The sequence below is a fragment of the Triticum aestivum genome, chromosome 4A (assembly GCF_018294505.1).
Source record: "Triticum aestivum cultivar Chinese Spring chromosome 4A, IWGSC CS RefSeq v2.1, whole genome shotgun sequence".
Lineage (NCBI taxonomy): Eukaryota > Viridiplantae > Streptophyta > Magnoliopsida > Poales > Poaceae > Triticum > Triticum aestivum.
This window is the reverse complement of record NC_057803.1, coordinates 4,302,949-4,328,134: the sequence shown is the minus strand read 5'-3', so window position 1 is coordinate 4,328,134 and position 25,186 is coordinate 4,302,949.

The window sequence follows — 25,186 nt, the reverse complement described above, 5'->3', positions numbered from 1 at the left end:
GGTGGTGAACCAACTTTTTGCAAAATGTCTAAGTGCCCTAAAATGGATAAACAGTGGCTTAAACAATAGATTAAATGCCTCTTTAATTTATAAAAAAATTCAAACTAATTCAAAACTTCTTCCGAACTTTTGTGGCAGTGCCAAACATTGCATGGTATTTATGTGGACAATTCCCATATTTTACAAAGATCATTTCAGCGCCCCAAATATTACAAAACCCTCTCTGTAAAAGAAGGTTAAAAAAGAAGATAAAAAGGAAAGGAAGCCCCTGCCTCCCTGGGCATTGGCCCATCCGGACCAGCGCGGCCCAGCCCACCAGGCGCCCCTGTTTCCCTCCACCTCTGTTCATGGGGCGCCGTGGACGCCGAGCGGCCGCACATGGCCGGGATGGCCACGTGCCAGCCATCCGCCGTCGTCCCACGCGGATAAGGTCGCCGGCGACGCCCGTGCCAACCCTAGCCCGCCTACTTCCCCGTCTCCCCTCCCCCCACTTGCCTCCTCGCCTTCCAGATCCACCCCGCTCTCCCTCTGGCCTCTCTTCCCCCCACGTTTCCCGATGCCATCGTCGCTGTTCGACGTCGATCCCGTGGCCACCGGCCGCCCCGCGCCAAGCTGGCATATCCACGAGCTCTACCGCGTTCGTCCTCATCGCCTGGGGCCAGCCGTTGCTATGGGGGGAACACCACATGCCCCAGATCGAACCGGCGTCCGCCTCGAATCACCGGAGCTCCACCGCTTCGTGCGTCACCTCCCCTGCGCTACAAAGCCGTCGAGGGCTTTTCTTAGCCACACGGTGAGCTCCGCTCCTCCTCCCTCCTTCTGCCACTCTTTTCCGTGCACGTAACCGCCATCACCATGGATGGCTGCGGTGAGCTCCGCCGCGCAGCTAGTCGGCGTCGCTGTAGTCGTTGCCAAGGTCGGGAAAGCACGTCAACATGCTCAGGGCGCCTCCCTGGTGCCGCCCGAGCCTCCAGCTCGTCTCCTCGTGCCCTCTGTCGACGTTGGCGGAGACGGCCGAACTCCGGCGTCTGGCTCGCCGCATGCCGTCGTCATTTTAGGCCTTCCCGAGGCCAACCGTTAGCGCCACGCGACGCGCCTCGCTCCCCTCTTTTGAACGCCACCTCGCGCGCGCAAAACGGTGGCCGTAGCGTGTTTTCCTGCGAGTTCCGAGGCCACGCAGCTGCAGGTTTGGTCGCCGGCGTGATTCCGGCGCCGACGCCGGCGAGGCTGACCTGGCTCTGACCTATGGGGCCCGCTGAGCCACTGACGGGTGGGCCAAGTTGACTCGTTGACTGGGTCAACCCACTGACATGTGGGGCCGAGTCAATAAAACGTTTTAGATAAATAGAAAATCTGTTAATTAAATTGATTAATTAATCTATTCACCAATTAGACACGGACAGTGGGCCCCGCTTGTTAATTAGTATTAGATTAGTCCAATTAACAATGTTTAATTTGTCTAGTCACTGACCAGTGGGTCCCACTGGACCCACAGGTCAGGTTTGGCCCCAGTCAATTGTCCTGTTGACTGCTGACATGACCTCTACATCATGCTGACGTCATATTCCATTTCTGTTAATTTAATTAATTCCAGAAAATGTTTGAAACTTTGAAAATTCATAGAAAATAAACCGTAACTCGGATGAAAATGTTTTCTATATGAAAGTCGCTCAGAAAAATCCAACGAACCCGAATTCGTTGCCCGTTCATCTGTCACATGCCCCTAGCATGCTGAACTTGGAACTTTCCCCCTCTTTTCCTTTGTCCGGAATCCGCCTAACGTCGGGAATACATCCTCGGATGTTTATCCCCTCCGTCTGCAACGTGTAGTACTACGTTAGGGCAACCCTACCTCTGCCGGTCATCATGTTAGGCCTTGTGATGCATTGTTTGCTCTGTATTTACTGTTTCTTCCCCCTCTTCTCTCTGGTAGACCCCGAGACCGATGATGCCGCTGTGATCGTCTACGTCACCGATGACCCCTCCTTCTTGTCTGAGCAACCAGGCAAGCAAACCCCCCTTGAGCATTCCGATATTGCCCATTTCTTTCCCTCTCATGCTTGCATTAGAACTGCTACTGTTTTCTGTATGATCCTACTCTGATGCATAGCCTGTTGTTGTTACCTGCTTTCATACCTTACTTGCTTATCCTAAACTGCTCAGTATAGGATGGTTAGTGATCCAGCAGTGACCCCACCTTGTCCCAGTTGCCCCGCTTTATGTTCGATAACTCGATCAACGTGATCGACGCCCAGGCCCTGACACCGCACATCACCCCCCCTCCTTAGTTGTACGACGCTGCAGAGTTACCATCGAGTGTCGAGGGTGGAACCTCTTACATCACTCCTGATGAGATCTCCGTAGTGTAGCTTTACGGTCGAGGTCATCGAGGGTGATTTCCTCCTTAACCACTTCCGTTACGGCTCTGTCGTGCAACCCATCAAACATGAACCTCGAGGGCGGATCCTCTTACGTTCACCTTGATGACAACATCGAGCGGAATTCACTGGGGGTGATTCCTCGGGTTTTCCCCTTGGTGTTAGACACACAGTTACTATGGTTACTATGACTTTGCACTGAACCATGTGACTAAAGACGGGTTGACCCTGAGTGGTACCCGCGCGAGCTTAATTGCGAGTGATGTGGAGTCGGGTTGACCTGCAAGGTGCCCGCGAGATACTTACGAGGCGTGGCCGGGAATTCTTAGCCCTAGCCGCAAGTACTCGAGACGGGGCGACAGGGTCACATTGATCGTGAGTCTCTGCTCGTTACCGCGCGTTCCTAACCCACTATGATTTGGATATTTGATCCGAGGGGCCTCTGGCCTGATAGCACTAACCATCACGTGGGCATAGTATGGGCGTTCTGTGTTGTATGCATCAGCCGAAGCTTAATAAACGTCAGCGACTGAGCGACGTGCGCCGGGTTGGACTGGTAAGCTCCTACCTTTTTAGGGAGGTAGCTAGGTCTGCTCACCGGCCGCCCTCGCAACGTGCAGGAGTTCCCGGGGAGATGGCCCATGACCCCTGGGGGCATAGGTTTAGTCCGGTGTGCTGGCCTCTCTATTAAGCCTAGGTCAGGTTGCAGTGTATTGTTTGGCCGAGGCCGGGCATGACCCAGGAAAGTGTGTCCGGCAAGAGTTAATCAAGCGTGGTGGGTAAGTTGGTGCACCCCTGCAGGGAAGAAAACATCTATCGATAGCCTGTCCTATGGTAACGGACACTTGGAGTTGTATCCCGATCGATACAACTAGAACTGGATACTTGAGGTGAGACATGGTGATGAGAATTGGATTGTGATGATAACTGGATAGTATGGCTCTGGGATTGCTTTCTTGCAGGGAGTCGAGAAAGGATCTTTGGCCGAGGTTGATAACATTACTGCTACTTTACTTTATGCTACTCTACTCCCTCCTGTTGCTGCAAGATGGTGGTTTCCAGAAGATGCTAGTCTTTGATAGGCTAGGTTTTCCCCTTCCCTTCTGGCATTCTGCAGTTTAGTCCACAAATACAGCCCATCTCCTTTGATACAGATGCATACTTGGTTTAGATTTGATGTAAGTCTTGCGAGTACTTTGGATGAGTACTCACGGTTGCTTTGCTACCTCTTTTTCCCCTTTACCCGGTTGTTGCGACCAGATGACGGATCCCAGGAGCCAGACGACGCCAGTGAAGACTACTACTACCCGTAGGATGTCTACTACTACGTGAAGACCGCGGACGACTAGGAGTAGTTAGGAGGCTCCCAGGCAGGAGGCCTTACCTTTTTGATCGTTGTTGCTTTTGTGCTAGACTTCTTAAGGCACACTTGTCTAACTTATGTCTGTACTTAGATATTGTTGCTTCCGCTGACTCTTGTGTATTCGAGCTTATGTATTCGAGCCCTCAAGGCCCCTGGCTTGTAATATAAAGCTTGTATTATTTTAATTTGTCTCTAGAGTTGTGTTGTGATATCTTCCCGTGAGTCCTTGATCTTGATCGTACACATTTGCGTGTATGATTAGTGTATGATCGAATCGAGGGCGTCACAGCGGAGGTGCCGTACTTTTGGTACTAGGATCGGTCGGATCGTGAAGATGGACGAATACATCAACCGCGTTGTCATAACGCTTCTGCTTATGGTCTACGAGGGTACGTGGACAACACTCTTCCCCTCTCGTTGCTATGCATCACCATGATAGATCTTGCATGTGCGTAGGAATTTTTTTGAAATTACTACGTTCCCCAACAAGTTGTGCCCACCTCGGTGGCCTCCCGCACCCCCTCTTTACCCTATAAAATCCCAAATATTCCAAAAACCCTCGAGGTTAACCTATATCAGAAGTTCCACCACCGCAAGGCTTTGTAGCCACCGAAAACCAATCTAGGTCCCATTCCGGCACCCTGCTAGAGGGGGGAATCATCTCCAGTGGCCATCTTCATCATCCCAGCGGCCACCACGATGAGGAGGTAGTAGTCCACCCTCGGGACTGAGGGTTTGTACCAGTAGCTATGTGTTTAATCTCTCCCTCTCTCGTGTTCTTGAGATGTCACGATCTTGATGTATCGCGAGCTTTGTTAATATAGTCGGATCATATGGTGTTTTCCCCTCTCTATCTTGTTGTGATGAATTGATTTTTTCCCTTTGAGATTTCGTTGTTATCGGATTGAATACTTTTATGGATTTGTGAGCACTTGATATATGTCTTGCATATGAATACTCATGGTGACAATGGGGTATCATATTGATTCACTTGATATGTGTTTTGGCACTCAACTCGCGGATTCCCGCGGTGACATCGGGGTAATCTATGCATAGGGGTTGATGCACGTTCTCGTCTTTTGTTTCTCCAGTAGAAATCTTGGGGCACTCTTTGAAGTTCTTTGTGTTGGATTGAGTATTATGAATCTGAAATTATTTAGTGTTATTTTAGTACGAACTCTTGGATAGATCGATAGAAAAGGATGGCTTCGAGGTGGTTTCGTACCCTACAAATGATTTCTTCATATGTTCTCTGCTAGATAGGAACTTTGGAGTGTTTTATTCGTTGCATGTTGAGGGATGGTTATGTGATCCAATTATATTAGCATTGTTGAGAGATTGCACTAGCGAAAGTACGGACCCTAGGCCTCATTTTCAAGCATTGCAATACCATTTTTGTGCTTGTGTACTATTTTCTACCTTGCTGTTTTTATTTATTCAGATTATAAAATATATTTCTACCATCAATATTACACTTTTATCACCATCTCTTCGCCGAACTAGTGCACCTATACAATTTGCCATTGTATTGGGTGTGTTGGGGACACAAGAGATTTCTTGTATTTGGTTGCAGGGTTGTTTGAGAGAGACCATATTCATCCTACACCTCCCATGGATTGATAAACCTTAGGTCATCCACTTGAGGGAAAATTGCTACTGTCCTACAAACATCTGCGCTTGGAGGCTCAACTCGTGTCTACAAGAATAAAGTTGCGTAGAAGACATCAAGCTCTTTCCTGGCACCTTTGCCGGGGAGGTGAGTGCTTGAAGGTATATCTTTAGATCTTGCGATTGAATCTTTTAGTTTCTTGTTTTATCACTAGTTTGGTTTATGAAATAAAACTACATAAAAAAGGAATTGAGGATTTTTTGAAATTACTGCGTTCCCCAACAGGTTGTGCCCACCTCGATGGCCTCCCGCACCCCCTCTTTACCCTATAAAATCCCAAATATTCCAAAAACCCTCAGGGTTAACCTAGATCAGAAGTTCCACCACCGCAAGGCTTTGTAGCCACCGAAAACCAATCTAGGCCCCGTTCCGGCCCCCTGCCAGAGGGGGAATCATCTCCGGTGGCCATCTTCATCATCTCGGCAGCCACCACGATGAGGAGGGAGTAGTCCACTCTCGGAGCTGAGGGTTTGTACCAGTAGTTATGTGTTTAATCTCTCCCTCTCTCGTGTTCTTGAGATGTCACAATCTTGATGTATCGCGGGCTTTGTTAATATAGTCGGATCATATAGTGTTTTCCCATCTCTATCTTTTTATGATGAATTGAGTTTTTCCCTTTGAGATTTCGTTGTTATCGGATTGAATACTTTTATGGATTTGAGAGCACTTGATATATGTATTGCATATGAATACTCGTGGTGATAATGGGGTATCATATTGATTCACTTGATATGTGTTTTGGCACTCAACTCATGGATTCTCGTGGAGACATTGGGGTAATCTATGCATAGGGGTTGATGCACGTTCTCGTCCTTGTTTCTCCGGTAGAAATCTTGGGGCACTCTTTGAAGTTCTTTGTGTTGGATTGAGTATTATGAATCTGAAATTATTTAGTGTTATTTTAGTATGAACTCTTGGATAGATCGATCAAAAAGAATAGCTTCGAGGTGGTTTCGTACCCTACAAATGATTTCTTCATATGTTCTCCACAAGATAGGAACTTTGGAGTCTTTCTTCGTTGCACGCTGAGGGATGGTTATGTGATCCAATTATATTAGCATTGTTGAGAGATTGCACTAGCGAAAGTACGAACCCTAGGCCTCTTTCTCAAGCATTGCAATACTGTTTTTGTGCCCGTTTACTATTTGCTACCTTGCTATTTTTATTTATTCAGATCATAAAAATATATTTCTACCATCAATATTACACTTTTATCACCATCTCTTTGCCAAACTAGTGCACCTATACGATTTTCCAGTGTATTGGGTGTGTTGGGGACACAAGAGATTTCTTGTATTTGGTTGCAGGGTTGTTTGAGAGAGACCATCTTCATCCTATGCCTCCCACAGATTGATAAACCTTAGGTCATCCACTTGATGGAAATTTGCTACTGTCCTACAAACCTCTGCACTTGGAATCCCAACAACGTCTAGAAGAATAAGTTTGTGTAGTAGACATCAAGCTCTTTTCTGGTGCCGTTGCCGGGGAGGTTAGTGCTTGAAGGTATATCTTTAGATCTTGCAATCGAATCTTTTAGTTTCTTGTTTTATCACTAGTTTAGTTTATAAAAGAAAACTACAAAAAGATTGGAATTGAGGGTACCTCATATGCTTCACCTTTTAATATCTATCATGAAAATAAAGATTCCGATAATTGTGCCAAAGTGTTAGAAGACGAATGCATTATAATGTTTGGCACTAAATATTTGAATGATGAGCATGATTGCAATGTTGATAGTATGAATTCCTTGAATATCCATGGTACTAATGATGATTGCACTAGTCATGATGAAAATGTCTCTTGTAAGCATGTCATTTTTTCTGGAGTGCATAGAGTTTGCAAGTACACAACAAATAGGGAAGATAGATTTTGCAAGAGGCATAAGTATTTAGAAACTAAATGGTTGCAAGGAAGGCTAGATGTTTGTGCTAAAAATTTAAATTTTCTTAGCCATCTTTGTGAACTTTGCAATGAACGTGGTCATTTACATATCCAATGCCAATTGTTTCATGATTGTATCGTGTCCAAAAATTGTGATGACTTGATTTCCCTTGCACATCATAATGAACTTAGTTTGCTTCTGGGTTATGAAGAAATGAAATGTATAACTAAGGATATTCCAGAATTTGCCCTTGATAAAGTTCTTGATTTTGATCTAGAGGAAATTAATATGTATTGTGCGGTGAATTGCATTGAAAATCCTTATACTGCCAATTACATAAAGTCAAGAAAACAATTAGAAGATGAAGAGAATACTAATGAAAGGGAAGCGATTTCCCAATATCCTCCTATTATTTCTTATGATGACTCGTGTCTACAAGAATAAAGTTGCGTAGAAGACATCAAGCTCTTTCCTGGCACCGTTGACGGGGAGGTGAGTGCTTGAAGGTATATCTTTAGATCTTGCAATTGAATCTTTTAGTTTCTTGTTTTATCACTCGTTTGGTTTATAAAAGAAAACTACATAAATAATGGAATTGAGGTTGCATCATATTATTGATCATCTTTGTAATATCTTTTCTTGAAAATGATGGTTCGAAAAATTGTGCTCAATTATTAGAAGAAGAAGTCAATAAAATGTTTGGCACAAAATATTTGAATGATGAGCATGATTACAATGTTGTTAGTATGAATTATTTGAATATTCGAAATGCTAATGATGATTGCACAAGTCATGACAAAAATGTTTATTATAAGTATGTCGCTTTGCCGAGTGAATTGGGAGTGCAAATGCACCTAAAGGGAAGATATATTTTGTAATAAGCATAAATATTTAGAAACAAAAAAGTTGCAAGAAAGGCTAGATGATTGTGCTGAAAGATTTAATTTTTTCGCCATCTTTGTGAACTTTGCAATGAACGTGGTCATTTAAATCTCCAATGCAAATTGTTTCATGATCAAATCGTGTCCAAAAATTGTGACAACTTGATTACCCTTGATAATCATAAAGAGCTTAGTCTTCTTTTGGGATATGAGGAAATGAAACGTATAACTAAGGGTATTCCAAAATTTAATCTCGAGAGATTTCTTGATTTTAATCTAGAGGAAATTTATATGTTTTGTGCAGTAAATTGCATTGAGAATCCTTATATTGCCAACTATATGAAGACAAGAAAATAAATAGAATATGAGGAGAGTACTAATGAAAGAGAAAATATTTCCAAATATCCTCCTAGTGTTTATTGTGATGAATCAGGTAACGAGGGGGAGCTTCCTATCCAATCAATCTCTTCAAGAAGAAGCTTGAAAAAAATAATTAAACCCACACATGGTGTGGTGAAGAAGAAGAAAAGAAGAAAGAATAGAGGTAAAAAGGTATCTCTCCCAAATAATGTTGCTCCTATTATTGTTGTGCCTCATGAAAATGAATCAAATATAATTGTGGAATATGATGCACTTGATGATGATATTACTTCTTTGTCTTATGGCACAATGTCCGAGAGCACTATTGATGATGATTTTGTTATGCATACTGCTTGTTGTGATGATTATGATTGGGAAGATAATGCTACTTCTTATAATCTTGGAAATTTTTCTGCATCAACTTGGGAAATTATGATGATATAAATTGTTATACCATTGGTGCTATTCATACTATTAATGATGAGAGTGATTATGCTTATGATATGCCAAGCCACAAGCTTGGGGATGCTATGTTTGATGAGAATGACATGTTTGAGAATTTATTTGCTGCAATTAATGTTTGTCCCAAGATTGGGGATGAAATGCTTAATGAATATGATCTTTTTGGTCCTCCTACTTCGAATGATAAAATTTGTTATGATGATTGCATGCCTTCTCTCTATGATGAGAACAAAGTTGCTACTTATGATGATTATTGTGATGATACTTATGTTATAAAAAGTAGTGATGATTATATTTATAAAACATGTCATAGTTATGATTACCCTTTTCCGGAACATTACTATTTTAATGTGGAAACAATTTATAGTATTCAAGTTTGCTATGATACTCCCACTATTATGAATGAGAATAAAATTGCTTATATGGAGATTAATTAATTTTCTATGCTTTTGGATCATGAAAAGAATGCTTTATATGATGGTTATATTGATAAATCTATTAATGATGCTACTGAAAATTATTATGAGAGAGGGACTTATGATTCATGATGCTCTCTTTATGTTTCAATTCTTATCTTTTATGCGAGCATCATTGAAATCATCATGCCTAGCTAAAAGGCATTAAAGAAAAGCGCTTGTTGGGAGACAACCCAACACTTTTACCTACTGTTTTTCTGAGTTCACATGATTGGGCCACTGTAGTAATCATGTTTTATTGCTTTCGTTTCAATAAAGTGCCAAGTAAGACCATTGGGATGGCTTACAATGATAGTTGATTTGATCTTGCTGAAAAACAGAAACTTTTGCGCTCAGGAAAACAATTCTCATTTTTAAGAGAAGCGTGATAAAATGTTGATTCTTTTTGAAGAAGATTAATAGACAAATTTACCAGGTTTTCCTTTTTTAAGGATTTTTGGAGTAGCAGAAGTATGGTTGGAGTACAGATTACAACAGACTGCTCTCTTTTTTGAAAGATTCTGTTTTCAATGCATAGTTTGCTTGTTTTCTAGTTTCCATTGCTTATATTTCTCAATATAAATTGTGGAAATGATATGATATAGTAGGAATTGTGTGAGAACAATTATGAATCTTGTCTTTGACAGTACCGAAAGTGAAATAGTTTGCTCTTTATCATACTAACCTATCTCACAAACTTTCGTTAAGTTTTGTGTGATTGATGTTTTCAAGTTTTGGGTGAGATGTCGATATGAGGAGAATATGGAGTGACAAGACCCTAAGCTTGGGGATTCCCAAGGCACCCCAAGGTAGTATTCAAGGAAGATCCAAGCAAATAAGCTTGGGGATACCCCGGAAGGCATCCCCTCTTTCGTCTCCAACATTATCGGTAACCTCACTCGGAGCTATGTTTTCATTCGTCGCATGATATGTGTTTCGTAGCACCATTTTATTTTGTTAGGATTTTCTTTCTGTTATTTAGAATAATGTTTTTCATATTTTATTTCAATAGAAGTGGCAATGATAGCCTTTGCCATGCTTATTTTGCAAGTATACATGTTGCTGTTTGAAAACAGAAAGTTTACCGCTGTTGTAAAAATTCCCTAGAAAAGTCAGAATGTGATAAAATTTTGAAACTTTTTGAAAAATTAGCTATGATAAATTTTCTACAGTGTGGAAAATTTTCATAACTTTTGGAGTTAGGGAAGTATTGATACTCTTGCATTCTTTACAGACTGTACTGTTTTGGCAGATTGCTGTAATGTTTGCATTTGTTTGCTTGTTTAATGATTCTATTTGAGGATAGGAGTATAAAATATGCGGAGGCATTTAGTGCGCAATGTTGAATAATATTTTTAATGATTTTCTACAGTAGAGAATGATAAAGTTTTTGCATTGGTTTATACTAACTTATCTCACGAGTTCTTGTTGAGTTTTGTGTGGATGAAGCTTTTGAGATTTAGGAAAACCGTGATATGATAAGAATTAAGGAGACACAAAAGCTCATGCTTGGAGATGCCCAAGGCATCCCAAGATAATATTTCAATAAGTCTCAAGCATCTAAGCTTGGGGATGCCCCGGTAGGCATCCCACCTTTCTTCTTCAACAATTATCGGTTAGTATCGGTTGAGCCTAAGTTTTTGCTTCTTCACATGATGTGTGCTATTCTTGGAATGTCATTTTATTTTGTTTTGCTTTCTATTTTAATAAAATACTTAGATCTGAATTTTTTTAATAAGAGAGAGTCCTCACATAGCTACCTATTTACTTAACTACTCACTTGATCTTCACTTATACTCCCTCTGTTCCAAATTACTCGTCGTTGAAATGGATGTATCTAGAACTAAAATACATCTAGATACATACATACGTGCGACAAGTAATTTGGAACGGAGGGAGTATCTTTTTGGAGTAGCTTGTCATTTACTCTTGTGCTTCACTTATATTCTATGAGTAAATTGTTGAATAAATTGAATGTCATGAAGTTGAAATCATATCAAGCCTAGTGGTAGCTTCACATTGGGTTTAGAAAGTGAAATCTTTTGAGGCTTGATGATGACCCACAAGTATAGAGGATCTATCGTAGTCCTTTTGATAAGTAAGAGTGTCGAACCCAACGAGGAGCGGAAGGAAATGATAAGCGGTTTCCAGCAACGTATTCTCTGCAAGTACTGAAATAAGTGGTAACAGATAGTTTTGTGATAGGATAATTTGTAACAAGCAACAAGTAACAAAAGTAAATAAAGTGCAGCAAGGTGGCCCAATCCTTTTTGTAGCAAAGGACAAGCCTGGAAAAAATCTTATATAGAGAAAACTGCTCCCGAGGACACATGGGAATATTGTCAAGCTAGTTTTCATCACGTTCATATGATTCGCATTTGGTACTTTGATAACTTGGTATGTGGGTGGACCGGTGCTTGGGTACTGTCCTTACTTGGACAAGCATCCCACTTATGATTAACCTCTATTTCAAGCATCCGCAACTACAACAAAAGTATTAAGGTAAACCTAACCATAGCATGAAACATATGGATCCAAATCAGCCCCTTACGAAGCAACGCATAAACTAGGATTTAAGCTTCTGTCACTCTAGCAACCCATCATCTACTTATGACTTCCTAATGCCTTCCTCTAGGCCCAAATAATGGTGAAGTGTGATGTAGTCGACGTTCACATAACACCACTAGAGGAGAGACAACATACATCTCATCAAAATATTGAATGAATACCGAATTCACATGACTACTAATAGCAAGACTTCCCCCATGTCCTCAGGAACAAACATAACTACTCACAAAGCATAAACATGTTCATAATCAAAGGGGTATTAATATGCATATAGGATCTGAAAATATGATCTTCCACCAAATAAACCAACTAGCATCAACTACAAGGAGTAATTAACACTACTAGCAACCTACTAGTACCAATCCCGGACTTGGAGACAAGAATTGGATACAAGAGATGAACTAGGGTTTTGAGAGGAGATGGTGCTGATGAAGATGCTGATGGAGATTGCCCTCTCCCGATGAGAGGAGCGTTGGTGATGACGATGGCGATGATTTCCCCCTCCCGGAGGGATGTTTCCCGGCAGAACAGCTCCGCCAGAGCCCTAGATTGGTTCCGCCAAGGTTCCGCCTCGTGGCGGCAGAGTTTCTTCTGAGAAGATGGATTATGATGTTTTCCCATCGAAAGACTTCATATAGCAGAAGATGGCCACCGGAGGGCCACCAGGGGGCCCACGAGGTAGGGGGCGCACCCAGGGGGTAGGGCGCGCCCCCACCCTCGTGGGCAAGGTGTGGCCCCCTGGTGAACTTTTTTTGCTGAGTATTTTTTATATATTCTGAAAATGTCTTCCGTGAAGTTTCAGGACTTTTGGAGTTGTGCAGAATAGGTCTCTAATATTTGCTCCTTTTCCAGCCAAGAATCCCAGCTGCCGGCATTCTCCCTCTTTATGTAAACCTTGTAAAATAAGAGAGAATAGGCATAAGTATTGTGACATAATGTGTAATAACAGCCCATAATGCAATAAATATCGATATAAAAGCATCATGCAAAATGGACGTATCAACTCCCCCAAGCTTAGACCTCGCTTGTCCTCAAGAGAAAGCCGAAATCAAAAAATATGTCCACATGTTTGGAGATAGAGGTGTCGATAAAAATAAAATACGGACATGAGGGCATCATGATCATTCTTAGAACAGCAACTTATATAATTCTTGTCATATGATCTCTTATGCTAGAGTAATAATTCAATCACAATTTCAAGTATGAACCGTAAACTTCATTGAGAACTAACAAACTATAATCTCAGTCATTGGAGCAATTGCAATTTATCATAACATAGGAAAGAGTCAATATATAATAGCTTTTCAGCAAGTCCACATACTCAACTATCATATAGTCTTTCACAATTGCTGACACTCACGCAATACTTATGGGTATGGAGTTTTAATCGGACACAGAGAAAGATAGGGGCTTATAGTTTTGCCTCCCAACGTTTTACCTCAAGGGTAATGTCAATGATAATAGTTCATGAAAACTCACATCCGATTAGCCATATATACCAGGATCTTTCCAACATACTGTGCTTGCCAAAGGATAAAATGTAAAAAAGGAAGGGTGAAGATCACCATGACTCTTATGCAAGATAGGAGATAAAAGTAATAGATAGGCCCTTAGCAGAGGGAAGTAGAGGTTGTCATGTGCTTTTATGGTTGGATGCACAAAATCTTAATGCGAAAGAACGTCACTTTATATTTCCACTTGTGATATCGACCTTTATTATGCAGTCTGTCGCTTTTATTTCTTCCATATCACATGATCGTATAAAGCTTATTTTCTCCCACACTAATAAGGCATCCATATTTAGAGAGCAATTTTTATTGCTTGCATTGATGACAACTTACTTGGAGGATCTTACTCAATCCATAGGTAGGTATGGTGGACTCTCATGGCAAAACTGGTTTAAGGGTATTTGGAAGCACAAGTAGTATCTCAACTTGGTGGGATGGATTTGGCTAGCATGAGGGAGAAAGGCAAGCTCAACATGTTGGAGGATCCAAGACAATATAATTTATCTTAGATGTAAGAAAATATAAACCATTACATTGTCTTCCTTGTCCAACGTCAACTCTTTAGCATGTCATATTTTAATGAGTGCTCACAATCATAAAAGATGTCCAAGATAGTATATTTATATGTGAAGACCTCTCTTTCTTTATTACTTCCTATTAATTGCAATGATGACCAAAACTGTGTTTGTCAACTCTCAACAACTTTTATTCATCGTACTTTTTCTTTGTGAGCTCATTACTCTCTATAAGATCCATATAATGTCTTTGTTTCTTTTTGTTTCTTTCTCTTTTCTTTTATTCACTTAAGATCATGCCAAAATAATCAAGCCCTTGACTCAACACTAATATTTTATATATATATATATAGCTCACGGACTCGATTACATAGAAGGATCATAAATCAAAACTCACAACTAGATCATACTAAAACTTTATTCTACTAGATCAAGATATTACCAAAAGGATCGAACTAAGAAACACGGTAAAGATAAAAGTGATGGTGATACGATACCGGGGCACTCCCCCAAGCTTGGTAGTTCCCAAGGGGAGTGCCCATACCCATGTGATTATGTCTCTCTTTTCGGGGATGGTGATGTGATGTTCTTGATGATGATGCCCCTCAAGATACGATTCTCCTCCTCGAGCTTATTGACTTGCTTCTTGAGGTCCATTATTTCCTTTCAGAGTTTTCCTGTAACAGCCAAAGCTCCCTGCACCCAAGGGTGCTGCATAGCTGCGGGAGAACTAGTGACACTCTTTTTCATATTCTCATAAGAAAGAAACCTAACATTGGAAGGGATAATCGAGTTTTGAATAGCCGAGCACGACAGATCTCCCATTGTGAATCCAACTTGGAGGCGGGAAGTGACTTCATGATCCTCTCACTACAAAAAAAATACACTTCCGTGATGATACGTGTTTGTCACAGTAGGTCGCTTTTTTGTCATGCATGTACATCCATGACAAATTTATGACAGAATCAAGATAGTCATACCTGTGCTGTCGTAGAAGTGTTCCATGACATTACCAAAATTATCATGACAAAAGTGTCCACTTCCATGACGATAAATCACACGTCACAGAAGTGCTTTCGTCAAGGGTGACCGACACGTGGCATCCATCGTAACGGAACGCCGCTAAGCTACCGGGTCGGGTTTTGGATTCGATAACCCGTTAACAGCCCCGACCAATGGGAAATTTCCACGTGTAAAATTCTTATTGGCCGGACGAAACACGTGTCAGCTGGTCAGCGGGTCAGATAGGCGCCTATGATACATCGACACATGGCACGGCCCAACAAAGGCCCATTCCTGTGTAAAGGCCGGCCCGTTTGACTTGGTCAAAAGCTGGCGGGCCGGCCCATGGAAAGCCTGTTAACGGACCGTTCGAATATTGCCCATTTACAGCCCGCTAACCCAAGGCCTGTTACGACCTATTCGAATTAGGCCTAGTAGCGTCATCTGGGCCATCCAATATGATTCCAGCCCGTTTTCACTTCTGGCCCATGTATGGCCCATGACGTCTTTCGGCCCATATGAGGCCCTATGTAACTCTTGGCCTACTAACGGCCCGTGGTGAAACTGGCCCGTAGTGAACAGTATATCACTTTACACCCATTAACGGCCCATGGTGAAACTGGCCCGTGATGAACAGTGTATCACTTTATACCCATTAACGGCCCGTTATTCCATTGGACTGTTTCCAGCCCATGTTATCTTTCGGCCTTCTCAGAGCCCATTTATTCTTGGGCTCATTTCCAGCATTCGTTTACTTACGGCCCGTTACTCTAATTTTCTGCTTGTGGGCCAAATTCAGCCCGTGGTTACAGTCGGCCCGTTCGTGGTCCGTTAATACGTTGGGCCGTTTTCATAGCGTCATCAAATACGGCCTATTAACAATGGCCCGTTATGGTCGGCCCATGAACGGACGATTCCAACTCTAGCCCGTTTACAGCCATAATGCGGCCTGTTATTGGCCCATGTTTGGCCATCGATCATACTGCCCGTATAAGGCCCATTGATGATACGGCCCGTAGAAGGCCCATTGTTTCTACGGCCCATAGAAGGCCCATTGTTTCTATGGCCCGTAGAAGGCCCACTATTTCTACGGCCCGTAGGAGGCCTAGTGTCACTACAGTAAATATTAGCCCATGGTTATTGTGGCCTAGTTTTAAAAAGTAGGTTAATGCAGCCACTAGCAAACCGTGGAAAAAGAACTGCAATGACTAGAAGCAAATAAATAAACAAGACAACAGGGAAATAAATAAGCAAGCAACTTACGCTAGGCTATCACGGCTATCACACATATTACATCCACTGGGCATCAAAGTTCGCCACCAGTGCAAATAAACGCGCCGACAAAAGAATATACAAAACTGAGAGCACTTCAGAAGGCACTAGGCCTGGCCAGGTCGGGCCCCCCCAAATAGCTGAAGAAGCTGAGTAGACCTCAGTTGTGTCAACGATAGATGCATCAACACTAGATTTAAGGCAAGATGGTGCGCACGGCAGTCCTCTGACATCTTCATTGCATCTTTGACTTCAAGTCGGAGCTGAGCTGAAGCAAGCCTTTCCGCTTTAAGTCGAGACTGAATAAGTCGAACTGATTGAGGCAGCGACTGCACAAAGGTTTTCTCACACCTGCTGGTGAGTAGCTTCAACTCACTGTCTTCATCAAGACAGGACCTTGGGGTCATCTCGATGTCCTCAAGATGGTTTGGCTCACTATCTTCCCTAAAGTTCTCCCTGGCGTAAGAGATACGAGTCTGAAAGAGAAACAAGGAGACACGTAACAGGTTTCACAATTATATAAGCAAATAAATGGATCTGTTCTGCATAAGGAACATGTTTTTACAACTACAATTTGAAACTGGTAGTTGTTGCAAACATCCAATCAGATGTAAACAGCAAAGCAAATATCAGTGGAGGAAATGATGCCTATCCAAATCTATACTAGAACAAAGTTTGAAGGCTTGAGAAGGATGAACTTACATTACATGTTAACACGGGCTGGACAAAGCCCTTCTCCATGTTGATGGAAGGATAATTCAATAATTCCCCAAAGAAAATTCTTTATAAGCATTGCCATTATTCTACATTTTGCAAAGAGTAAATATAGATCAAATAATATTGGAAGAAACAGAGGATAATGAAGCTCAGGTGCAGACTGATGATACATAATCAAATAGCAATTAATTAAGTACAGCGTTACAAGGCAAAAGGGAGAGAGGTACTGACAAGAGCAATGCAGAGCCCATTATTGTTTTGAGATCGTATGATCCTTTGAGCAAGGAGATTCATCTGAAATTAGTTTTCATACAAGAGAGAAGGTAAGGCACAAGAAGAAATTTAGGAGTTCAAATTTTGAATTGATATCATAGACAGTACCTGACGCTGAGCTCCCAACAGTTCTAATAGGGGTTTGGCCACTGGAGTAGGGGTAAAGTGTGGTCCAGATGGGCCTGTGTTTTCTGTGGCTGCTGATTTATCTGATTTAATAGGTATCACTACCTTTTCCAAATACCTAGTTTGTACTCCTTGATGACCTGCACTCACCCTCTTCCTTTTGGACACCTATTACGAAAGAACAACATCTGACTGGAAAAACATAGTGTGACAACACATGGAATAGGTACAGAAAATGGATAGGTATGGCATATACTCATATATGATGCTTAAACTAAGCAGATGGTATAACAAAGTAGAAGTAATGCAAGAGGTCAAATGCAAAATATGTGCGACCAATACAACTTTGCAAAGTTAGAGCAAGCACCTTGATGGGTGAATAAGATAGGCCATCCTCCACCATGCCAAGTTTGATAGCATGTGGATCGTTCCGCAATATTCCTCTCATGCGCCCATTCTCATATTCATTTTGATAATGTTCAATATCTGACATGCATGAAAACATAAAAACAAGTGAGATTTTCTTTGTAATGCAGAAGTGATTCTAATCTAATACTGCCTCCCTGTAAAACCCTTTGTGCTATCTCTGCAATTCTTTTAAAAGATGCCATGCATGCTGTAATTTGTTGTGTGCATTAATATAATGTGGCCTACTACTCAAAATATGAGAGCTCCAGAAGTGATGACACTTTGCAGATGATAGCTTCAACATATAGTAAAGAAGAACAAGTCGACCTGACCTGACAGATTCAAAATATACTAAGGGAGAACAACTCGACCTGACCAGTCGACCGCAAGAGAAGAGTATCATCTTAAAGAAGAGCAGAAGAGCAAGCAGATTGAAGATATTACAAGTCTTTTAATACAATGTCGGTTGGCCACCCATGATGAACCAGAGCGCACAGAGAAATACTATTCTTTCCGGTCTCTCCATATGTGGCTCACATGCATTTCGAAACTAAAGTAGGAACATTTAGCTAACCAATTAAACATCTCTCAGTTTTACTAATGTCAGCAATAATATCAGATATGAATTTGTACAACTAAGCTTGTTTAGCTCGATGGGTGGAGCAGTGCTATTACGACACGAACCACGTAGGCTGATTGTGGTCATCATAAAATGGGGAAAACATAAGCATGATGAGTACAGTGTTGACCATGGCAGTGGGATGGCAGATCTGAAGCTGCAAACCGCGCAAAGGGTAGTTAGCAACCGATGTTTGCTTTGGAATAACAACTAAGATTTGGTATGGACAAGAAAGTACGGTCAACAAGTGACAAAGAAATGCAATTATGATGTCTCTCTATATGTCGCGACATGCATTTGGAAACTCAAGTGGGACCTTTAGCTAACCAATTAAATGTGTCGGTTAACTAATATCAGTATCATATCACAATCATATTTGAACAACTAAGCTTTCAAATTCTGAGTGTTGTGTTGTTTAGCTTCAAGGGTGGAGTAATGCTAGTACGATAGAAAGCACCTACGCAGATCATAGTAGAGTATATAAAAGGGGAAAACCCTAAGCATCAAGAGAAAAATCAGGAAAGTGGAACTAGCTGGACCAGTGGGCGGCGCACATGCTTTTCAAAATGAATATAGGAACATTAGGTGACCAATTAAACATTCTTTGTTTTAGTGATATTAGCATCATATCAGATTCATATTTCAACACGTAAGCTTTGGCTTGAGGTCTTGAGGAGCAGTGCTAGCACGACACGAAGCACCTACGATGATGGTAGTGAATATGAAGGGGGGAAACCATAAGCTTTACGAGTACAGTGCCCGTGCCATGGCGGATCTGAAGGTGCAAACCGGACAAAGCTACTTCGCAACCAATGTTTGCTTTCAACTAGCCACTACGATTTGGTACGGACAAGAAAAGTACAGTAAACAAATTACGATCTATTTTCCGGGTGAGATCAATAACTTAAGCACATATGGAAGAGAATCAGCTCTCTTGCGACACCGTGTAGGCCTATGCTGATACGTTGAGGGTGCTGCGGGTGCAATGGCTGTCGGTGGCGGGGAAGAAGACTTTAGACGGCAGACGGCCGGGTCGGGGGATATATCCTGTTGCCGTGGACGAGGCGGTCGTAGGAGCGGCAACGGCGCCGATGAAGCGAGAGGAGGTGATGAAAGGATCCTGGTCCAGCGTCGTGGATGAGAGACGTCCATCTCTTGCAGTGGACAACGGGGTAGGGGTAGCGGCTCCGGCAAGGTGGAGGATGGGGTGGCGGACGGAGGAGGCTGGCCGCAGTGCGGAGGTTGTCGTGCCGCCGATGGTGTATGAATGGGGAAATGGAGGGGAGGGGGATCTCAAACTTTGGGACGCGCTTCTCTGAAATGGGGGAAAGTTACGATCTTATCCCCCGTTTAAAATTTCGGACATCGCGTCGGTTGGGGATAGGACGGTAATCTCGCATCTCCCAAATATTTCCCGGTAACTATTTCGGGCGAGGAGAGGGTTTTTTGCCGCCCACGGTTGGCGCCCACGGTGTATGAACGGGGCTGACAGGTAGGGCGGTTGTGTCACATCTGATGGAAGTTACACATCTGCCCCTATTTAAAATATAAGCCTACATCAATTTCGGATGAGGAGAGTTTGGTTTGCCGCCCACCATGTATGAATGGGGAAATGGAGGAAGAGACACATGTCTTTCGGACGAGCTTGAAACAAATGTGTTTTGCCGCCCATGTTTGGCGCCCACCATGTTTGAATGGGCTCAGAGGCCGTCGTGTCACGTCTGATTGAAGTTACTAGTCTACCCCTATCGACAGCAGTGTAAGTCCTGTCGATAAGGATGTCAAGTGTCAGGGGTAGACACTAATTTCCATCTCGCAAACACTTTCTTCGGGCAGCCCACAAATTATAGTGGGTGTTTAGCCGCTTCATTCAAAACTTGGGAGAATTAGCATTCACGTTTACCCTGGGACCTGGCAAACTAAATTCAAATCCAATTTGTATTCGATTACGAATATCCACAGATAATTATACGTTTTGTTATTTATTTCTTCAAAACCACAACAAAGATTTATTCCACCTTTATATATGATTATGATTTAGAAATGTCGTGATCTTCGAATTCAATAGGTTGGATACACTCTGAGTCAAACATTTATTTCATCCAATACAATATGCTCACACAAAAAACAGTTCACCTTATGTCAATCATACAAGTACTGAGGATTACCTCGCCTAAAAAATTCGGATCATTACAACACATGGATAACATAGGGGGTTTTGCAACATAATCCATTCAGAGACATGACACAACATGCAAGTACAATAATCTAATGAAAATTTCAACTAGTATCTAAAGAAGAACCGGGATTATGTTGGGCTTCAGATAGCAGAAACAGCAGGACCTCCTCCGTCTTCAAATGCAACATTCTTACTTCCTCCAATTCTTGGGTTGCTTGCATAATGCGTGCCGCTAATTCCGTAATTTCCAGCCTCAAGATAAAGAGTACCTCATTCATGGCAGCCACACCATCTCTTTCTGCCTCTAGTAGAGCCTCAAGCACTATAATATTTGTGCTCAGACTGCTCTCTGGAGGTGTTGCCTCTGAACTGCTACCATCTGGTAACATGGATGGCGCACTGCTTCCACAAATAGATTCTGGGGTTGTACATTATGTCCTAGTGTGAACGGCATCCTGAAAGGTTTCTGCTGGACATCAGTAAGAGATAGTTATCGTATGATCCAGGCAGTAAGCTTACATGGTAAACGACGGGCGAATTATTGCCGAGCATGGCAAACTATATTTAAATGGTTTAAAGCAGCATCAGCCAAAAACAAATTAAAATGGTAAGATGAAACTAGGGATGTAAGTGGCAAATAAACGAAATCCGCCAGTCCCATCTAGTTAGTTTTTTCAACCTCCCTAGTTCATTTTCCTCAAAAAAACAAAAACTCTTTTGAACTATCATACCACTAGTGGACTTTAATCGGGATTAAACCGGACCCAGTTGACATCCCTAGTTGAAAGGGAGTGTACAGCCACTATATTTAAGTTGCCAAGGCATCTAAGCAGTTGAAATAATCTGAGAGAGCACTTAACAGTGTGGCCTCATATAAACTACGAAGACAGTCTTGTGATGAAGTTGAGAGGAAAAGTTAAGGACTCAAATGAAATAGGCATGCATTTCTTTACGATAGTACAGCAGGCACTGCTAACATATTGGCCAACTCAGGTATAGCGTAACGACAAATAAGCATTCGAATCAAGCAATACAGCAAAGCAGACAACTAAACTATTTGTAATTCGGTAGGATTACACGTTTGAGGGCACAAGCCAAGAAAGCAGCCCACTCGCATTACATTTCACATGTACTAAAACACACTGGCTTACCATATGTTGTTGTGAAGCCTAGCTGCTGTTGCAATGTTCTTTGAAGATATCGTCAGCATCCCGTGGTTGCAAATCTAGTTGTTGTAGTTTATTCTGCACCATCTATTTAGGTAAAATTAATTTTAATCACATGCACTGGTCCGAATTGATCATCAATGGTTCATCTAAACTAATGAAAGAAGGGTGTGTGCATACACGACAATACTCCCTCCGATTCTTTTTACTTTGCGTATAACTTTTTCTCAGTTTTCTCGTATTAGTCTGCGCGTTGCCGATTCCTAGCGCCGTTTTCCTTTTGTGCCTCGCCCCATCCGCCTCTGCCTTGATTAATTGGCAAATTAGTCTAGAAAAATTGAACCAGTGCCCTCCTTGGTATGCGGGTCAAGAGTTATGCACAGAGTAAATAGAATCGGAGGGAGTATATCTGCTTCCCTATATTTTTATGCTTGTTCGAGGTGCCAGCCCCAAAAGAACAAATATTTTGCTTGATAGGGTTGGCAGCTCCATAATTAATAGAAGCATCAAATTAGTCATGCAACTTGGGAAGATCAAGAACACACAAACAGGTAATGAACAGAGGCTCGGAGCAGTGATGTAATAGCTAGCATCAGAAAATGTAGGGTAAAACAAACAAAAAGCAGCGGAACCACATGCTAGTTTGCTGATGTGTAGTTAAGCATAGAGAACATTAAGCAGTCTGATGGAACCAACAGGTGGCATCAGAACAAAACTAAAGCATATTAACTATATGTGCACTGGTATGTAATTTAGCACATGTAACATGTTCACTGCCAGAAGTATGGCCCTACAAGTGCAAGCAGAATAACGCGTCTCATGAAAAACTGAATGATGCCCTGAAGAAATTCAAAGGTGCGCAGCTTATGCTAGAAAAGTGAACGTAGGCGCCGGCCGTTGGTTAATAGTACCTGATTCTCGGCGGCGTATGGGTATCGTTGTCATACTTGATAGCTAAGGATCGTCGATGGTGCTCGTGTTGCGGTTGAGTTTGGGCAGGCTGTCACCGTCGCTGAAGCGGCTCCAGTGCTACGGTTGCAGCGCCTGTCGACATACAAGAAAGCTCATCTGTGGTAAGAGAACAGTTGCACGATAAAGAGAAAAACCGAAAGGAGTACAAATCAAAATAACCTGATGAGACTGCGGCGTCGGTAAAGCAGGGCCGGTGGAGTTGAATATGGCGTCCGTGGAGCGGGTCCAGTGCAGTGGACGAAGGCTTCGGCGGGCGCGTTGTACAGTGCTTTCGGTGAGGCGGATCTGTTGCGGCGGACGAGGGCTTGTATGAAGGGCCAGCGAAGGGGCGGACGAGGGAGTCAGTGAAGGGCCTACGCTGTGGTGGACGAGGGTGCCGGTTAAGCAGATCCGGTGCGGTGGACCATGATGGCGGTCAAGGAGATCTGGAGCGGTGGACAAGCCAGGCACTGAAGCGGCTCCGGTGAAGTGGTGAGTTGGCAGTTGGGGGTTCCAAGGTGCGGAAGGTAGATCCGGCGGGGTGTGAGGTCCACCGCTACGGCGGAGGACTAGATTCGGCGGCTTGCCGTGGTTTGGGGGGTCGGGGAGGGGAAGGGGAGGGACTCTGGGGAAGAATGTTGGGGGCAAAGAGGGGAAAACAATGGAGTTACGAAAGCAGCCCTTTTCCGTTCATGTGGCAGGGGTAAAACAGGAATATCGCAGGGCTAAACTTTCGGGCGCGTGATATTTCGATGTGAGCGGGAAGTTTGAAAGCTTTTGGTGCCTAAAATTATAAGTATTCTGCTCTCGTACGGCCGACTATGATATCATGGCCGACAATTTGTTTGTTTTGCACGCAAAAAAATGTGCAAGTTTTGAAAATCAATGTCTCCAACTCGAAACTTAGATTGTCCATTCAATTCAAATATGGATCATTGAGCTACTACAAGCAAATACCATCATACGATCCAATTCAAATGAAATTCCAAATGTGTTTATCCAAAATATGATGATGAAAGCAAAAATGTGTATGTGTATGAATAAAGTGGATGATTATAAAGTTTGAACATGCCCGTATGTGTATATCTCTAGATTTGATATATGAATTTGAAATCACGAAATCCCGTCTTAAAAAATGTACCTCCATTTAAATGAATTACAAAAGCTAATGATGGAGTCGAATTCCAAAATTCCAATCTTAGGTTTGTAATTTTGGTACATCAAGGTATATCACGCATGTTCAAAGTATCGTTATCTCATAGTACAAACTGTGAAATAAATTGACCAACCATGAGTGCACAATATCTCAATTACGCTAAAGTCCCTCAAATATAGACACCTCACTCTTTATCTGAAGTCAACCCCCCCACCACACACACACACACACACACACACACAGAGAAGTCGTTCTCTCCCCCAAACACCAACACACAAGCACATTAACACCCCTCTCTCTTGTAAAGTCCGGACCCCAACATAGGTCTCTATCACTTTGTCTCTCGGGCATGCACACATCTCTTCCCTCAGTCTCTAGGTCTCCCGCTATCTCTCTTACCCAAGCACACGCACTATGTACAGTGTATATTTCCCATACACACAAAACGTCACCCCCAAACATCTATCTCCCTAGTTATGTGGTTCTCGCGCACTCACCTCACACACCACCCCCACTGCAAACAAGCACACTTTGTCTCCTTGTGCACCACTCTCCTCTTTCTATCTCTCCCACATGCGGACCCGCCCCAGCTCTTTCCCCGTACACATATATGTCGTGACTCTTTGCATAGCTCCCTAATGTATAACCATTCTCGATTTCACACATTGTTCTCTACACCATCTATTCTAGATCTCTCATGAAGTCCCTATCACACACAAGATGACTTGCTTCCCTTGTGTCTCCGTTCATAGGCCAATTTCGGACAACATCAACATTGTCTTCCTATCTATACGCCAGTTATGGACACAAACGACCCCTCTCGCCCCCTCTCTTCCTCTCACTCTCTCTCTCCGTCGCTAGCTCTCTCTTTCTCTCGCTCTCACACCCCTCTCCCACACACACACTCGATGTCTCTTCCAAATAGTCTGCTCCCCCCGCCCGCACCCGTGCTATCTCGCTACTACACATGTCACACCATCCCCCCTTCCCTTATACTAGGTTTACATCATCAGTGGTCTCTCTACTCCACATACACTCTCTGCCTCTCACACACAAATGCGTGCACAAACACACACAGACACGCACAAACACCCATTTACCTAGATCCTCATCTCTCCTCATGTCCACATGTGTATCTCACACACTCACTCTCTAATTATGTATATGTGTCTCCACGTTACACAACACAAATCCCCATGTACATGTCTCTCTCTATCCTCCACACACATAGACACAAAGAATATGTCATCATTGCCTCAGTCTCTAACATATCACA